Source organism: Lathyrus oleraceus, chromosome 5, assembly GCF_024323335.1.
Source record: "Lathyrus oleraceus cultivar Zhongwan6 chromosome 5, CAAS_Psat_ZW6_1.0, whole genome shotgun sequence".
Taxonomy (NCBI): Eukaryota; Viridiplantae; Streptophyta; class Magnoliopsida; order Fabales; family Fabaceae; genus Lathyrus; species Lathyrus oleraceus.
In genome coordinates, this window is record NC_066583.1 from 643906284 (window position 1) to 643924536 (window position 18253).

An 18253-nucleotide genomic window follows, 5' to 3' on the forward strand; every position below is an offset into this window, starting at 1 on the left:
AAGGGAAAAATAAAAACAGAGAAACGAGTAAGGGAATTGGTTATGCAAGGGGGAGGTATTAACACCCCTCACATCCATGGTACTCCATGGGAACCGTCTTGAATGCTCTTGGATGGGTGTTGCTATCTTCATGTACCTACAAAACAAAACAAAAAAGGGTTAGAAAAAAAGTGCTTGAGGAGGATTGGGACTCTTATGCCTACGTATTCTCACGGTGCAATGAGAAAGTCAGAGCCTCGTAGTTCGGAGAACTAGAGAGAGAGAAGGGAGGAAAAGAAAGAAAAGTGTTCACCAAGGATTCGTATCCTCGTGTGTATTCTCATAGTGCAATGAGAAAGTCATAACTCCGTAGTTCGGAGAACAAAGACTGAGAAAGAGATGCGATTGAGGGTGGTGTTTAAACCAAAAGAAAATATGGGGGTTAACCATAAAGGTGTGCCTCTGAAAAGGAAAGGAATTACAATGATGTTTAAACCAACAGAAAGGAAACTTGTTAAAGTCAGAGGCTCGCGTGACAAGGGTTTTGCCAAAGCACTGGGTATGACATGGTAAAGGAGGAAAGCAAGAACTTTTCAAAGCCAAAGACTCACATGACATGGGTCTTGCCAAAACACAAGGATTGATATGGTAAGGGAAAAGAACAGGAACTTGTCAAAGCCGGAGACTCACATGACAAGGGTCTTACCAAAGCATAAGGACTGATATGGTAAGGGAAAAGAACATGAACTTGTCAAAGCTAGAGACTCGCATGATAAAGGTCTTACCAAAACATATGGACTGATATAGTAAGGAAGTGGGAATAACCATAAAGGTGTCAACCCATTGAATAACCATAATGGTGTCAAAACCAAGAAAATATGAAGAGATAAGCCACAAAGGCTATGGGAAGACTTGATAGTGAACTAACTAGAATTGCACTAAAGTATATGAATAGAGGCAAATACTATGAGCAACTAGGTCATTTGTTCCATACTCATAGATATTATAGACAATGGTATGGAAGACCCCATCTCATCATTCTTTATTGCTTAAGGCTCATGGAATGCAAACCTAGTCAATGACTGATAAGTTGTTGGAGTAAGGTCCTAATAATGTTTATGGGGATGAGTCAAAGGAATGATTTTTGTTGAAAGTTGTAGTCCACTAAGGGTCTTGAACTTATTGAAAGGCTGATGCTCCAAAGTGACAGAGGCAAGTTCAATCAAGTGACCAAGGGATTTATGGTCACTTGACAAAGATAAGGGGAAATGTAACAGATGAAAGGATTTAATAGAGAAAATGTATACTTGACCAAGCCAAATCAAGGGGAGTAGGATTGATGAACAAATAGAGATGCATGAACATACAGAGCTAACTTAGGGTCTCGTTGTCAGGTAGCCCAAGAGAAAGCCATATGATGCAAAGTATATTGTCATATGTCTTATTGTTAGATGGCCCAATAGAAAGCCATGTGTGCGTGTGAGTGTGTCAATCCTAAGCAGATGAATGCAAGATGCGATAGTCATAAAGCAGATGAAACAACATACAAAAACCCAAGGGTTCAACAAACAAGAGCAAGTCAGAGTGTTCATAAGGTCTCATGGTACAAGATCAATCCAAGTCAAGCAAATGACCTAAATTATAAGTCAAAGTACAAAGTACAAAAGGTCTTTAATACTCCATATCAAGCGTAAGATTAAGATTTGGTCCAATTTACTTTATCATGTTCTGATTCATTAAGATTAACAAGTAAGCAACCAAACAAGATAAGAGCAACAAATGAATATGATAAGATGAAGTGATATGATGACAATGAGACATGAAATTGAAGTGCATTAAGTAAACGACATAAACTTAGATGACTTGAATTAAATGACAAGAAAGTAAATGGAAATAATATATAAAGCAAGATTAATGTTAGGGGTTAGTGGTTAGTTAATGATGTCGGGACAATGACAATGTATGTGTCAGATAAGTTAGAGAACAACACAAAGTTAATCTCAAACAACAATGTCACATAATGAGTAAAGCAAGAGAGGTGAAGATGGAAATAAGTGAAAGAGAGAATCAAGCAATTACATGGGATCATTCTATCCTAAAATCAAAGAACTAAAAATATGGTGCATCAAGGGTTAACTTATCATTGATGCAAAGTATTGAAGATGATTCATAATCATCTATCAACAATTTTGGATCAAAGAAGGTTGAATAACCTCAAGTCCATTTATCAATTATTTGAGACGAGTAAAAACACATCAACCAAGCAATCAAATCAAGTTAAAACATCAAGAGGTCAACAAAAAAACAAAAATAAAATGAATTAAAATGATTTAATATTGATTAAATAAAGAAAATAAAATGATAAATCTCAAAGAGAGGTCAAAGCATTAAATAAAAGTCTAAGAAAAATATGGAAGGTCAACAAAAATACGAGAAGCTTGACCTCAAAAGTTGGGATCAAAAATGTTTTAAAATGATTAAAATAAAAATGCAAAACTGAAATTAAGTGGAAAATAAAAGAAAATAAACATTTAATGCAAACTTGATTTTTAAAAAATGCAAAAAATGGCATGAGGTAAGAAATAATTTTATGGAATTATGAAAAAAAATGGATAAAAAAATAATAAGGGAACTACTTTTAATGAATTTTAGAAGAAAAAGGAATAAAATGAAAATAAAAGAAATTAAAATAATTCAGATGCAATGGCTATGGGAGGTGCCACATGCTGATTGGGTGGGATATTTGAAATTGGCCCCAAAGCATGCACATAGCTTCATCTTCAATCTCCAGATTTTGATTTTTGCAACTTCATGAACTCTTGTTTTTGGCATGAATCAACTCATCGTTCATGTCTCCCTACATTAGAGCAACTCATTTGCTTTGAGCAAGAAGAATTTGCTCAGAAATTCGAAGAACTCTAGTTCTTCAAAGTAAAATTAAATGGTTAATATAAAAAAGAAATGGCAAGGAGGTTAGGGCTTTTGATCTGAGCAACCTCGCAAAGGAATGGTAACTTGTTTGCTTGAAATGGTAACTCGTATATACCTTCTCGATCGAAGCTTAAGAAGTCAACAATGATGGATTTGGAAGCAAGGTTGTAGAAGGATTCAGCCCAAAGCAAAGCTTCAAACACCTTTAGAGGATGCCAATGAAGGATTATGGGCGAAGAATTTGAAGGAAAAGAGCTTGAATAAAAAAAGATAGTATCTAGTTATTTGAGGTATCAAGCTTCAAGTGTTTCAGAGTTTTCCCGACTTTCAAAGCTTGGAAATAAAGATAAATCACTCCATTATTTATAGGAAATGAAATGGGATCAAAATATGTGTGGAAATGGCTCGAATTTGTGTGAATTGATGAAGGAGAACGGCGATCCAAAACGCAGCGGAAATTATTTTTTTTTTCCTTTAGTGATCCTTACGAATGGGCATGATCAGTGATAGAATAGTTACCTCTTGTGATGATTGAAACCTTTGATGCATATCTACGAAGCGATCACGAACGTTGAACGATGACAACGCCTCTACTCAGTCTACACGAACAGATTCCTTCAATCTCAGTGCTAGCTGCTATGAATGAAGGCTTTGAGTGAGAGAGAGAGAGAGAGAGAGAGAGAGAGAGAGAGAGAAAGAGAAAACGAAAATGCAACCGCAATGAATGCTTCTGCACAAGGGTTCTATTTATAGAACCACTTGTATGAGCTTCAAGACACGAAAATAAACAATGAGCGGTATCTAGCAACACATCACTACTACCCAAGACACGAAAATATCATGTGATCTGACAAATCCTTCTGTGATAATACTTATGCGTATAATTACCTTTTGCCCTTATGTCTATATTGAACACAAGGCATAGACCGTGTCATCCTTGTCCAGTTCAATATTGGGCCCATAGACATTTATCCTGTTATGCAGGATGGGCAAATTCCATCTAGGTCACTCATTTCCCTCAGCATGCTTCATGGAGTACCCATCAACTGTCTTTATGGTTATCCAGTTATGGACAATGTTTGATCAGCAATAAAGCACTCGACTCTACATCTAGGGTCCATAATGGTTTCAGGTCGAAGGGTGGTATATACCATTATCACCATGAGAATAACTTATGACACTTTGCATAACATTATATATAGTATTCTCATAGCGGGTCAATCCAGTATAAATATTACTCTTTATATTCATACCTATGTTTAAGACTTGATAACTCCTTATCCATGATCCATGAGATGTGATCATCAGTCTATATACACAATAGTCTTAATGCTTTAATGTTATCCCACTTCACAATAAAGCTCGACTACGGATACTTTAAGAATAGTGTCCTTATGTTTAATGTGATCTCATGATCAAGTCACACTTGATACATTAAACGGACTAGCTATTCTAGGGACTTTATTAAACAAACGTAATAAAGAAAAATCCTTTTATTATTAATAAATAATTTGATACAAGTACCAAAAGTATTGGCCTCTAGGGCTTACACCAACAATCTCCCACTAACACTAGAGCCAATCAGGCATACCCTTAACGCCCATAGATCTAGTATGGCCATCATGCTTCTGCTGCGCAAGAGGCTTTGTCAGTGGGTCAGCAATATTGTCAAGTGTAGGTACTCTGCATATTTTTACATCTCCTCTATCTATTATCTCTCGAATGAGATGATAACGCCTAAGTATGTGTTTGGATCGTTGGTGAGATATAGGCTCCTTAGCTTGTGCGATAGCACCATTGTTATCACAATAGAGACCAATGGGATCCACAATGCTATGAACTATGCCAAGTTCACTAATGAACTTTTTGATCCAAACAACTTCCTTTGCTGCATTTGAGGCAGCAATACACTCGGCCTCGGTTGTAGAATCAACAACTGTATCTTGCTTTGAACTTTTCAAGCTCACAGCGCCACCATTTAAGCAAAACACATAACCAGATTGCGATCTAAAGTCATCCTTATCTGTCTGGAAGCTAGCATCGGTGTATCCAATTACAGTCAGCTCTTCCTGACCTCCATATATCAAGAATGAGTCCTTAGTCCTTCTCAAATACTCAAGGATATTCTAATTCCTAATATATATATAGGCTGCTTCACCTAGGTCCTTCATAGAAAAGCATTTCCCCAACCAAGACTTTACTTGTTGTATGGTACAGATATCGTTTCCAATGAGTAATATGTCATCTAAATATAATACCAGGAAAACGATCATGCTCCCACTAACCTTCTTGTAGACACAAGGCTCATCTTCGTTCTTGACGAATCTATATTGTTTTACTGCTTCATCAAAACGAAGATCCCAATTTCTGGAAGCTTGCTTCAATCCATAGATTGATCTTTGTAACTTACATATCTTTTGGGCTTCTTCTGGTATGTCAAATCCTTCAGGTTGTGTCATATACACATCCTCAAGAAGATTCCCATTAAGGAAAGCAGTTTTGACATCCATCTGCCATATGTCATAATCATGATATGCAGCGATAGCAAGTAAAACCCGAATAGATTTAAGCATTGCAACTGGTGAAAAGGTTTCATCATAGTCAACCTCATGAATTTGTTTATATCCTTTTGCAACCAATCTTGCCTTATAGGTATGTACCTTACCATCCATGTCAATCTTCTTTTGAAGACCCACTTGCATCCTATAGGGTTAACTTCTACATGAGGCTCTACCAAGGTTCAAACTTGGTTTGTGTACATGGAATCCATTTCATATTTCATGGCTTCTAGCCACTTCTCATACTCGAGACCAGTTATGGCCTCTGAAGGTAAGAAAAACAAGAAAGGGGGGGTTTGAATTGTTTGAAAAATAAGCGCTTTTCCAAAAAGAAAATCACACAATGATTTTATACTGGTTCGCTTATAACACAAAGCTACTCCAGTCCACCCGGCCAAGGTGATTTCGCCTTCAACAAGGACTTAATCCACTAATCTTGAAAGATTACAAACAACCCCTAAGAGAGAAGAAAATCTCTTAGTCCTCTCAAGTCTACAGACTACAAAGAGTCACTTGAGGAAATCAAATAAAAAATTAGATACAAGATATGTAATCTAGAGTGCTTCTAAGAAAGCAAGTATTACAAATTTAAGAACAGATTTTTCACTTGATAAGCAAAAGCTTAGTGAAATTCTTTGAAAGCAAGGATGATTTTCTTGAGCGTGAAATAATTTAGTATAGTTTTGGCTAGTTGATTTCTTGCTTACTGAATGTTGATTTCTTCTCTATTTATATAGGAGTTGAAGTAGAGTTGAATCTGGTGGATATTAAACTGAGTTTACTCCATCACTTAAATAGCTTCTGCAGTTTAACTTTTCATCTTTGAAGTGACTACTTACCACAAGTAGTATCTTTTCTCTTGGAAGCGGAGATTAACGTCTCTTTCTTAATCAGGAAATCCAATTTGAAAATCTTTACTTGTCTTCAACGTTACTCTTTCATGATTAGCAAATCCATAATCAGAGTATTTGTGTTTCTGGAGAATCTTGGAATCTTGCTTCTGATGTTGATCTCTTGAGAGTTCAGATGGCGCTGATAACGTTTCTCCAGAATCAGAGCTTCTAGACTTTACTTCATGTTCAGATGCTTCTGATACTTTGCAGTTTTGTCCAGAGTCAGAGCTTCTTGAAACGAGATTCCACTTTAGATGCTTCTGATACTTGATAATTTGTATCTGATCTTATTGTGCATCTGATGACATCATCAGATTTATTTCTTCTATCTTTAGAACCCTGCACACTTAGAAACTTTTCGTTAGGGTGCCATTTTTGGTTTCATCCTTTGTTATCATCAAAATCAAGGAATCTGTTGTAGAACAATTTTTGTTCTTACAATCTCCCCCTTTTTGATGATGACAAAACAACTTAAAATAGCAGATGAAACATGAATAAAATAAGATCAGATAGACAGAAGCTCCCCCTGAGTTAGTGCTAGGGAGTTCAGAAGTTCTTACCAGAGCGTTTCAAGTAATGAGATTTCTGAAACTTTCTGCAAATTCTTAAATTTAATGTTAGAGTTATTTAATCAGAGCTATTTTTATCAGAGCTATTTCTACAAATGTTGCAGAGTGCTTAAGGTTTTAGACAAATTTTCATCAGAGCTATTTAATGATTTCTCCCCCTTTTTGTCAGAATCAAAAAAAAGGTAGATATATAAAAAAAATAACAAGATAATAAAGAGAAAAACATTTCATTAATCAAAAGCACAAAAGCAATCAAAAACGTTCAAAACATCAGATCCAAGAGAATATTAGAGCTAAAGAAGACAGAAGCAAAAACACTAGGCAAGCAAACAAAATAAATCCTAAGTGCCTAAGGGTTTGGAGGTTGAGGAAGTCTCTGAAGCAACATGGCAAACATGTTCTGGATGTTTTCATTCAAAGCATCTTGCTTGTCCATCCTGGCACGGAGCTCATTCTGATCTTGCTTGATTTCTTTCTGATCTTGCTTGATCTCTTTCAGAGCATGAAGAATCATAGGGATCGCAGAGGAAGACTCCCCCTGAGTCAGAGCCTGCTGAGCTTCAGCTTCAGTAGCAGCTTGGGCTTCTGCATCCGCCTGAGCCTTGGCTTCAGCTTCCTTAATCCTTAGAAGTTCTGCTTCCTTTGCCAGTCTTTCTTCTTCTAATCTTCTTGCTTCTTCTTCAGCTTCCTTAGCCAATCTTTCCTCCTCTAATCTTCTGGCCTCAGCTTCTCTGGCCAATCTCTCTTGGAGCCGTTCCTCAGCATCTCTGATGTAGCCATTTCTGACTTATTCAGAGATACTCTTCAGCCTATAAGACTCAGAGGTCATCCAACTAATGACTCTGTTCCAGTGTGTCCTAACAGATTTAGGATCATCACTAACTTCAGAGTTTTTAGCCAGAGACTTGACCTTCTGGACTGAAGCTTCTGCAACCTGTATAATGGCCTCCTCAAGGGTAGGTATGGTAAGTTCAGGTTCAGGTTCAGGTGAATGAGGTGGAGAGTTTGAAGGGCTAAGATTTAGAGGTTGAGGTTCAGATTCTGCTTCTGGTTGAAGTTCAGAATCTGCGTCTGGTTGAAGACTAGGGGATGAAGCATATAGTGGATTTAGGTCTAATGGGTCAGAGTCTGGTCCAGGTACAGCGGGAATAAATGGTGGAGTGATATTAGAGGTGAAGGGATCAGATGGTTGAGTTTCAGAGGGTAAGGTTGTTGTTTGTTGAGGTGGAAGTGAAGTTTGGAGGGGTGAGGTTACTTCAGATTGTCTTGTGGGTTGTGGAGCGAAATTTTTAGCATAAATTTCAGCTATTGTTGGGGAGTTAGGGTCAGAGTGTTCTTGGTCAGAGGACTCTTGATCAGATAACTCTTGGTCAGAAGAAGGGGAAAGGTACGGGGGTGATTCATATTCAGAGGATGAGGAAGAAGAAGTGCTTTGGTGGGTTTGTATAGGTTGAGAGGGAGGAATGAAAGTTCTAGCTATGTTTAGAACTGGTGTTGGTTGGGAGGTTCTGGTGATTGAGGGTGGGATTTCAGAGGTAGTAAAAATTGGTTGAGAGGAGAGAGAGTTAGAGGAAGCCATTATAGATTCAGAAGAGACAGGAGGAACAGACTTACCGGAAGAGGCATTCAGAGGTGCTGAAGCTTTGGTGCCAGAAGTTTCTCCAAGTCTGGCTTTCTTTGCTCTCCTTGCCTCAGCAGCTATCTGTTTCTCAGAGACACCTCTCTTGTATCTGACAAGATCTTCTACAGAGTCCAGACAGTCTTCAAGGCGGAAATCAGAAACATCAACACCTTCTTCCAGCATACGATGAAGATAGAGGGCAACAGCGTCTCTGGGCTCATCCTTGAAGAATCTGACCAGGCCATGAGGCATCTTCCTCTGATCTTTTAGACATTCCCAGGACACATCCATAGTGGGCTTGACTCTAATCTCTTTGATGATTCCCATGCTCTTCAGGTTTTTGGCATTCAGAGGCTTTCCCACATCAATTGCCAGATCATCCATACATCTGGTCTTCTCCAGATCATCTACCAAGCCATGCTCAATGAAGACATCAGAGAGCAATCTTCCCAGAGGAATGTAGGATCTGGGCTTCATATTATTCCTCGTTTCTCTGACTGAATCTCTCAGATATCTGAAGAGGAGAACAGGGAGGTTGATCTTCACGCCTTTCTGGATGCAGTACAAAATGCATTTCTGATCTGCATTTATGTAATCTGAAGAGTTGGAGGCTGGATGATGATGGATTGTTCCCAGAATAATCTTCAGCCAAACTCGGAGGTTCTGATGAAGCTCCTTGTTCTTAGAGGGGTTTCCTTCAACATTAGGTTTGAAGATTGTAGGGTTGATGACTTCAGTGATGCGCTTTGACCTTGGAGGAATATTGTAAATCCTTTTACCTCCAGCTTTCTCCATGTTCAGCAAGGAGGCAATGGACGCTTCTGTGATAACTATCTTCACTCCCAGAACAAATGAGACAATGAATTGGTCATCTGCATCAGCATGTCTCCAGAACTCCTTTACCAGAAGAGGATAGATGGGACCATACAACCTTTCAAAATAGTTCTCCCACCCTTGTTGACGAAGTTCCCCAGTGAGATCAACGCCATTTCTTCTTAGGTTGTCAAAATCAACCAAGGATTCACACAAAACATCCAAACCTTCAAAGGGAGTTGAAAGGTTTATGTGGCTTTCTCGGTCAAGAATGTGGGGTTCTTGATAAACAGGGGTTATGGTGACGCCTGTAACAGTGGGTGTTTGAGTGTTTGAGGTTTGGGGATTAGAAGTAGATTCCATCTGTTGGGAGAAGTTAAAAACTTCTTGCTGTTGAGCATCCATGAAGAAGATTGAAGAAGAAGATGAAGAACTTGCAGAGAAGGGTTTAGGGTTTTAGAGTGAGTGAGAGTGATAAGTGTGTGAAATGTGAGAAAAGTGTTTATATACCTAAGTAAAAACGCATGCAAAACGACACCTCAGAATGCGTTAAACACAATACTCAAATAGCACGCTTGGGGGAAAAATGATTACAGCTAATAAATGAATGTCTAATCCCACAGTTTGCACACTGCTCGAGGAAAACTCAAACGTCTGCCTTTTGAATTTCTTGACAGCTGTCTAGAAGTTCTAAGGTTTGACGCTCAGAGCTCCACGTGTTTAATGTATCTGATCTTCAGGAATACCAAGAGATTGGTTTCTGAAGATTTCTGATTCAGATATCTTCTTAACTTGTAGAAGTATCAGAGTCAGAGGCAGAATCATATTTGTTTTTATCAGAATCTTATTTTATATTTTTCAGAGCCATACTTCATTCAGGACAATTTTAATGTTCAGATTTTCTAAGATGAAAAGAAATCTATCTTCAGCTAGAGGCTTAGTAAAGATATCTGCCCATTGATGTTCTGTATCAATGAACTTCAGCGTTACTATTCCTTTCTGAACATAGTCTCTAATAAAATGATGTTTAATTTCTATGTGTTTGGCTCTGGAATGTAAAATAGGATTCTTACTCAAACAAATAGCAGCAGTATTATCACAAAAGATAGGAATGTTACTCTCAAAGATTTGTAGATCTTCTAGCTGATGTTTCATCCAGAGCATCTGAGTTGTGCACAGTGATGCTGAGATGTATTCTGCTTCTGCAGTTGATAGAGCAATAGTTGACTGTCTTTTGCTAGCCCAGGAGATTAGATTGTTTCCCAGAAGCTGGCAATTTCCAGATGTGCTTTTTCGTTCTATTCTATCTCCTGCATAATCTGCATCACAATAACCAGAAAGCCTATACTCTGATGTTTTCTCATACATCAGGCCCAGGTTAGGAGTTCCTTTCAGATACTTAAGAATTCTCTTAACAGCTGTTAAATGAGATTCTCTAGGATCTGATTGGAATCTGGCACAAAGACAGACGCTAAAGAGAATATCAGGACGAGTAGCAGTCAGATAGAGAAGAGAGCCTATCATACCTCGATAGAGCTTCTGACAAACCTTATTGCTTACCTCTTCCTTCTCCAGAATGCAAGTTGGGTGCATGGGAGTCTTTGCAGAGTTGCATTCAGTCATGTCAAACTTCTTCAGAACGTCTTTAATGTATTTACTTTGATGGACGTACGTGACTTCTGGAGTTTGATTAATTTGAATTCCCAGAAAGAACTTTAGTTCTTGCATTAGACTCATTTCAAATTCTGCCTGCATTAACTTAGAAAATTCTTGGCAAACAGAGATATTAGCAGAACCAAAAATAATATCATCAACATAAATTTGGCATATCATGAGATCATTATTAAGGTTTTTGCAGAAGAGTGTAGAATCAACTTTCCCTCTGATAAAATTTTGTTCCAGAAGAAAATTGCTTAAACGTTCATACCAAGCTCTGGGAGCTTGTTTAAGTCCATATAAGGATTTCTTAAGTTTAAAAACATGTTCTGGAAAGTTTGAATTTTCAAAACCTGGAGGTTGATTGACATACACTTCTTCTGAAATATAACCATTAAGAAATGCACTCTTGACATCCATTTGATATAGTTTAATAGAATGATTAATAGCAAAAGATACAAGAAGACGAATAGATTCTAACCTCGCGACTGGAGCAAAAGTTTCATTATAATCAATACCTTCTTGTTGACTATAACCTTGAGCTACCAGTCGAGCTTTGTTTCTGACAACTTCTCCTTTCTCGTTCAGCTTGTTTCTGAAAACCCATCTGGTTCCAATGACATGAGTGCCCCTGGGTTTAGGAACGAGATCCCAGACATCATTCCTGGAGAATTGATCTAACTCTTCTTGCATAGCTGCCACCCAATCGTTATCTTGAAGAGCTTCATCACAGGACATAGGCTCAATCAGAGACACTAGTCCCAGAGGAATATCTTCAGAAGTTCTGAAGGTAGATCTGGTTCTAACAGGTTCATCTTTGTTTCCCAAAATCAAATCTTCAGATACGTTAATACGACTTTTAACTTTCCTTGGAATTTCTGGAGATTTAATTTCTTCAGAGTCTGGAGTGACAGTTGCTTCTGGAGTTTTCTCAGATTCTACCAGAGTGATCTCTAAATCTGCAAACTTTTCAACTAGCTTTGACTTTTCAGGGTCAAGCTTATCATCAAATCTAACATGAATTGATTCCTCCACAATTTTGGTTTCTGTATTGTATACTCTATAGCCTTTAGAGCGTTCTGAGTATCCTAACATAATACCTTTCTGTGCTTTGGAATCAAACTTGTTCAGATGTTCTTTAGTATTTAATATAAAACAAATGCATCCAAAAGGATGAAAATATGAAATGTTGGGTTTTCTTCCCTTACACAGTTCATAGGGAGTCTTTTCCAGAATAGGTCTAATAGAGATTCTATTCTGAATGTAACACGCTGTATTTACAGCTTCTGCCCAAAAGTGCTTTGCTACATTTGTTTCATTGATCATGGTTCTGGCCATTTCTTGGAGTGTCCTATTCTTCCTCTCTACAACTCCATTTTGTTGTGGAGTTCTAGGGCAGGAGAAATCATGGGATATTCCATTAGAATCAAATAATTCTTCAAAATCTTTATTTTCAAATTCTCCACCATGATCACTTCTGACTCTAACAATTTTAGAGTCAAATTCTTTTTGCACTTTAGAACAGAACCTGGTGAATACAGAGTGAGACTCACTCTTGTGCTTTAGAAATTTTACCCATGTCCAGCGGCTGTAATCATCAACGATTACTAGTCCATACTTCTTTCCATTGACTGATGCTGTTTTCACAGGACCGAATAAGTCAATGTGAAGAAGCTCCAGAGGCTTAGAGGTAGAAACAACATTTTTCTTTTTAAAAGATGTTTTTGAAAACTTTCCTTTTTGACAAGCTTCACACAGAGCATCTGAAGAAAACTTCAGTTTAGGTAAGCCTCTGACTAACTCAAGTTTAGTTAGCTGAGAGAGTTTTCTCATGCTAATGTGGCCTAAGCGTCTATGCCATACCCATTGCTCTTCGTGAACTGACATTAAACATTTAACATTTTGATCTTTTAAATCAGAAAGATTTATTTTATAAATGTTGTTTTTTCCTCTTGCCTGTGAAAAGGACAGAGCCATCGTTCTGACTAATGGCTTTACACGTTTTTTGATTAAAGATTACATCATAACCGTTATCACTTAATTGACTTATGGATAACAAGTTATGCATTAATCCTTCTACATAAAGAACATCAGATATAGAGGGAAGAGTACCATTACCAATAGTTCCGGAGCCTCTGATCCTTCCTTTCTGATCTCCTCCGAAGCCTACAAATCCAGCGTCTTTAAGTTCCAGGCTTTGGAACATAGACTTTCTTCCCGTCATATGTCGCGAGCATCCAGAGTCCAGGTACCATGACTGGTGTCTGAACTTTGCTGCATAGGATATCTGCAACATAGATAATCTTATCTTTCGGTACCCAGAATCTCTTGGGTCCTTTTAGATTAGTTTTCCCAGAGTTTCTCACAACTTTGGGTCTTCTAGCATTTTTAAATTTGTGTTCTTGTGTGTGTGTGTAGTGATATGAAAAAGGTGATTTAATTTGGTTACTGGTAGAGGTTTTATGTTCCTCAGAATCATACCCAATTCCCCTTTTATTATTCTGACTTACTCCATAAATCATGGATGCCATAATACTCCTATCTATTCCATTCTTCAGAAATTTTTGAAAGGCTTCTTCATATTTATAAATAATTTCATTTGAAGTTTGTGGTGCTTGAGACAACGCTTCTTCTAATTCTAAGCTTTTGGTTTTAGCTCCATCTTTTTCTAACGTTAAAGATCTGATAGTATCTTCTTGTGCTAGAATTGTTGTCTCAAGTTTACTACATTCTTCAGATTTTGCTTTAAGAAGGCCTTTAATGCTTTTAACTTTTTGTTTTAATTTCTGAAGAGAGGTAAGAGTTTCTGATAAACATGATTCTAAGTCAGATCTAGAAAGTTCAGAAAATACCTCTTCAGATTCTTCATCTGAGCTGCTGGATGTGGTAGCCATAAGTGCTACGTTGGCTTGTTCATCAGAGTCAGATTTTGATGATCCTGATTCACTATCGTCCCAGGTGGCCATTAGTCCTTTCTTTGTTCTGAAGGTATTCTTCTTGAAGCTTTCTTTTCTAGGGTTGTCTTTCTTCAGCTTGGGGCATTCATTTCTGTAATGACCTGTTTCTTTACATTCAAAACAGGTAATATCTTTATTAGGTTTACCTTTTGAAGTTGACTCTGATCTATCCCCTTTGGGTCTTGATCTTCTGAAGTTGTTGTTGTTCCTTCTTTTCCAGAGTTGCTTAACTCTTCTGGTTAGTAAGGACAGTTCTTCTTCATCGTCAGAGTCTTCAGGTTTAGAGTCGTCAGTATCTGCAGTTTCTGCCTGGAGAGCTTTGGTTCTGTCTGACTTCCGTCTTTCAGGTCTGGACTTCAGCGCCACTGACTTGTTCCTTTTCTGAGGCTCATCCTCCTCTAGTTCTATCTCATGGCTTCTGAGAGAACTAACAAGTTCTTCAAGGCTGATATTGTTCAGATCCTTTGATAACTTCAGAGCAGTAACCATTGGTCTCCATTTCTTTGGCAGACTTCTGACTATCTTCTTAACATGATCTGCAGTCGTGTATCCTTTGTCTAGCACTTTAAGACCTGCAATAAGAGTTTGAAATCTGGAAAACATAGCTTCTATAGCTTCATCATCTTCCATCTTGAAGGCTTCATACTTCTGGATAAGCGCCAGAGCCTTCGTCTCCTTGACTTGGGAGTTTCCTTCATGGGTCATCTTCAGAGAGTCAAGTATATCTTTGGCAGTCTCTCTGTTGGTGATCTTTTCATATTCATTGTATGATATGGCATTTAGAAGTATTGTTCTGGCCTTGTGGTGATTTTTGAAAACACGTTTCTGATCTTCTGACATTTTGCTTCTGGGAACTTCAACTCCATTTAAGACTGGAGGTTTGTATCCATCTGTGACAATGTCCCAGAGGTCAGCATCATAACCCAGAAAGAAACTTTCGATTCTATCTTTCCAGTAATCAAACTTTTCTCCATCAAAAACAGGAGGCTTGGCATTGTAAGAATCTTTCTCATTTGAGTGGGCCATTGTTTTTCTCGTACTGGATCTCTCTACACGGTTAAGTGTTTGATTAGAAAATCAATAACAGAGCCGGAACTCTGATACCAATTGAAGGTAAGAAAAACAAGAAAGGGGGGGTTTGAATTGTTTGAAAAATAAGCGCTTTTCCAAAAAGAAAATCACACAATGATTTTATACTGGTTCGCTTATAACACAAAGCTACTCCAGTCCACCCGGCCAAGGTGATTTCGCCTTCAACAAGGACTTAATCCACTAATCTTGAAAGATTACAAACAACCCCTAAGAGAGAAGAAAATCTCTTAGTCCTCTCAAGTCTACAGACTACAAAGAGTCACTTGAGGAAATCAAATAAAAAATTAGATACAAGATATGTAATCTAGAGTGCTTCTAAGAAAGCAAGTATTACAAATTTAAGAACAGATTTTTCACTTGATAAGCAAAAGCTTAGTGAAATTCTTTGAAAGCAAGGATGATTTTCTTGAGCGTGAAATAATTCAGTATAGTTTTGGCTAGTTGATTTCTTGCTTACTGAATGTTGATTTCTTCTCTATTTATATAGGAGTTGAAGTAGAGTTGAATCTGGTGGATATTAAACTGAGTTTACTCCATCACTTAAATAGCTTCTGCAGTTTAACTTTTCATCTTTGAAGTGACTACTTACCACAAGTAGTATCTTTTCTCTTGGAAGCGGAGATTAACGTCTCTTTCTTAATCAGGAAATCCAATTTGAAAATCTTTACTTGTCTTCAACGTTACTCTTTCATGATTAGCAAATCCATAATCAGAGTATTTGTGTTTCTGGAGAATCTTGGAATCTTGCTTCTGATGTTGATCTCTTGAGAGTTCAGATGGCGCTGATAACGTTTCTCCAGAATCAGAGCTTCTAGACTTTACTTCATGTTCAGATGCTTCTGATACTTTGCAGTTTTGTCCAGAGTCAGAGCTTCTTGAAACGAGATTCCACTTTAGATGCTTCTGATACTTGATAATTTGTATCTGATCTTGTTGTGCATCTGATGACATCATCAGATTTATTTCTTCTATCTTTAGAACCCTGCACACTTAGAAACTTTTCGTTAGGGTGCCATTTTTGGTTTCATCCTTTGTTATCATCAAAATCAAGGAATCTGTTGTAGAACAATTTTTGTTCTTACAGCCTCTTGGTAGGTCACAGGCTCATCTTGATCCATGAGTAATACATCACCTTGATCAGTTATGAGATATCCATATCTCTCAGGTAGGTGACGTATCCTGCCTGACCTACGCTGGTCTTGTTCTACTTGAGCAGGTTGTTCTTCCACAACTACTTGTGTTTCCTGCTTTAATTCCTCCATAGGTGTATCAATGCTTTGTGATTCTTCAATTTCTTCAAGCTCTACTTTCCTCCCACTAGTTCCTTTGGAAATAAAATCCTTTTCTAGGAAAACTCCAGTTTGAGCGACAAACACTTTGCCCTCAGAAGGATTGTAGAAGTAATACCCTATTGTTTCTTTAGGATACCCCACAAATAAGCATTTGTCAGATTTGGGCTCAAGCTTAGTTGAAATTTGTCGTTTCACATAAACTTCACAACCCCAAATCTTCATGTAAGACATATGTGGTTTCTTACCACTCCATATCTCATACGGTGTCTTCTCAACCTTTTTGGATGGAACACGGTTAAGTGTGTAAGCTGCTGCCAATATTGCATGTCCCCAAAAGGAGTTTGGAAGATTGGCGTGACTCATCATGGATCGGACCATGTCTAACATGGTTCGATTTCTTCTCTTAGATACACCATTCCATTGGGGTGTTCCAGGAGGAGTAAGTTGGGATATGATCCCACACTCTTTCAGATGGTCATCAAACTCTAGGCTTAAATACTCACCACCTCGATCTGATCGAAGAGTTTTAATATTCTTACCTAGTTGGTTTTGTACTTCATTCTTGAATTCCTTGAACTTTTCAAAGGACTCTGATTTTTGTTTCATTAAATACACATAACCATATCTACTGAAATCATTAGTAAATGTGATGAAGTACTGAAAACCTCCTCTGGCTGGTATGTTCAGTGGTCCACATACATCAGTATGTATGAGGCCCAAAAGATTATTCGCTCTTTCACCTTTTCCTGTGAATGGAGACTTTGTCGTCTTTCCAATTAAACAAGATCTGCATGTCTCATATGATTCATAATCAAAAGAGTTCAAGAGTCCATCTTTATGGAGTTTGGAAATGCGTTTCTCATTTATGTGGCCTAATCGACAATGCCAAAGGTAAGTTGGATTTAACTCATTAGGTTTCATCCTTTTCTTTCTTCTAGGTACTTTAGGCATTTTCTCTTCCAGTGTCCGGTCTTACCGCAATGGAAGCAGGTGCCTGCCTTTGTTATGCCTCCACTAGGCTTCAAAGCAGCAACAGTGGGTCTGGGTTTGGCGACTTCCTTGCCTTTCCCTTTATCACCCTGCTTGGTGGGCCTTTTGTTCTGTCTCTTTCCATTTCCGATCATCAGAATGGACTTCCCTTTTATCTTCAGATTCTGCTAAACTGTTCTTAACATGGCTAGCAGTTCAGGAAGAGATTTGTCCATATCATTCATATTGAAATTTAGGACAAATTGACTGAATCTATCTGGCAACGATTGCAAGATCAAATCAGTTGCAAGTTCCTTTCCGAGGGGAAAACCCAACTTTTCAAGGTTTTCCATACCCAATCATCTTGAGCACATGGGGACCTACAGGGGCTCCCTCAGCTAACTTGCCTTGAAAAAGGGCTTTTGAAACTTCAAACCTTTCATGCCTTACTTGCTCTTGATAGAGCATCTTCAGGTGTTCGATCATATCGAACGCTACCATGTTCTCATGTTGCTTTTGCAACTCTGAGTTCATGGTAGCCAGCATGAGCCAAACAGTTTCATTGGCATCATCGACATGCTTCTTATAAGCATCTCTTTCTGCCTTAGGTGCAGAACTAGGAGGTTCCTCTTTAGGAACAGGTTTCTCCAAGACATACAGTTTTCTATTATGTTTGAGGACAATCCTCAAATTTCGGTGCCAATCTAGAAAATTTGTCCCAGACAATTTTTCTTTGTCAAGGATTGATCGCAAAATGTTTGTTAAAGGTGTTTGTTGAGATTAATGAAAATATAAGTATCAATAACATATTTAATTAGGCCTTTAATTAAATATGTTCCCACTATTTTACTCAAAACAAATGACCCTCATCATTTGATTCGAAAAATCCCGTTGGAAGATTTTCTAGTGGGTCGAGATCCATA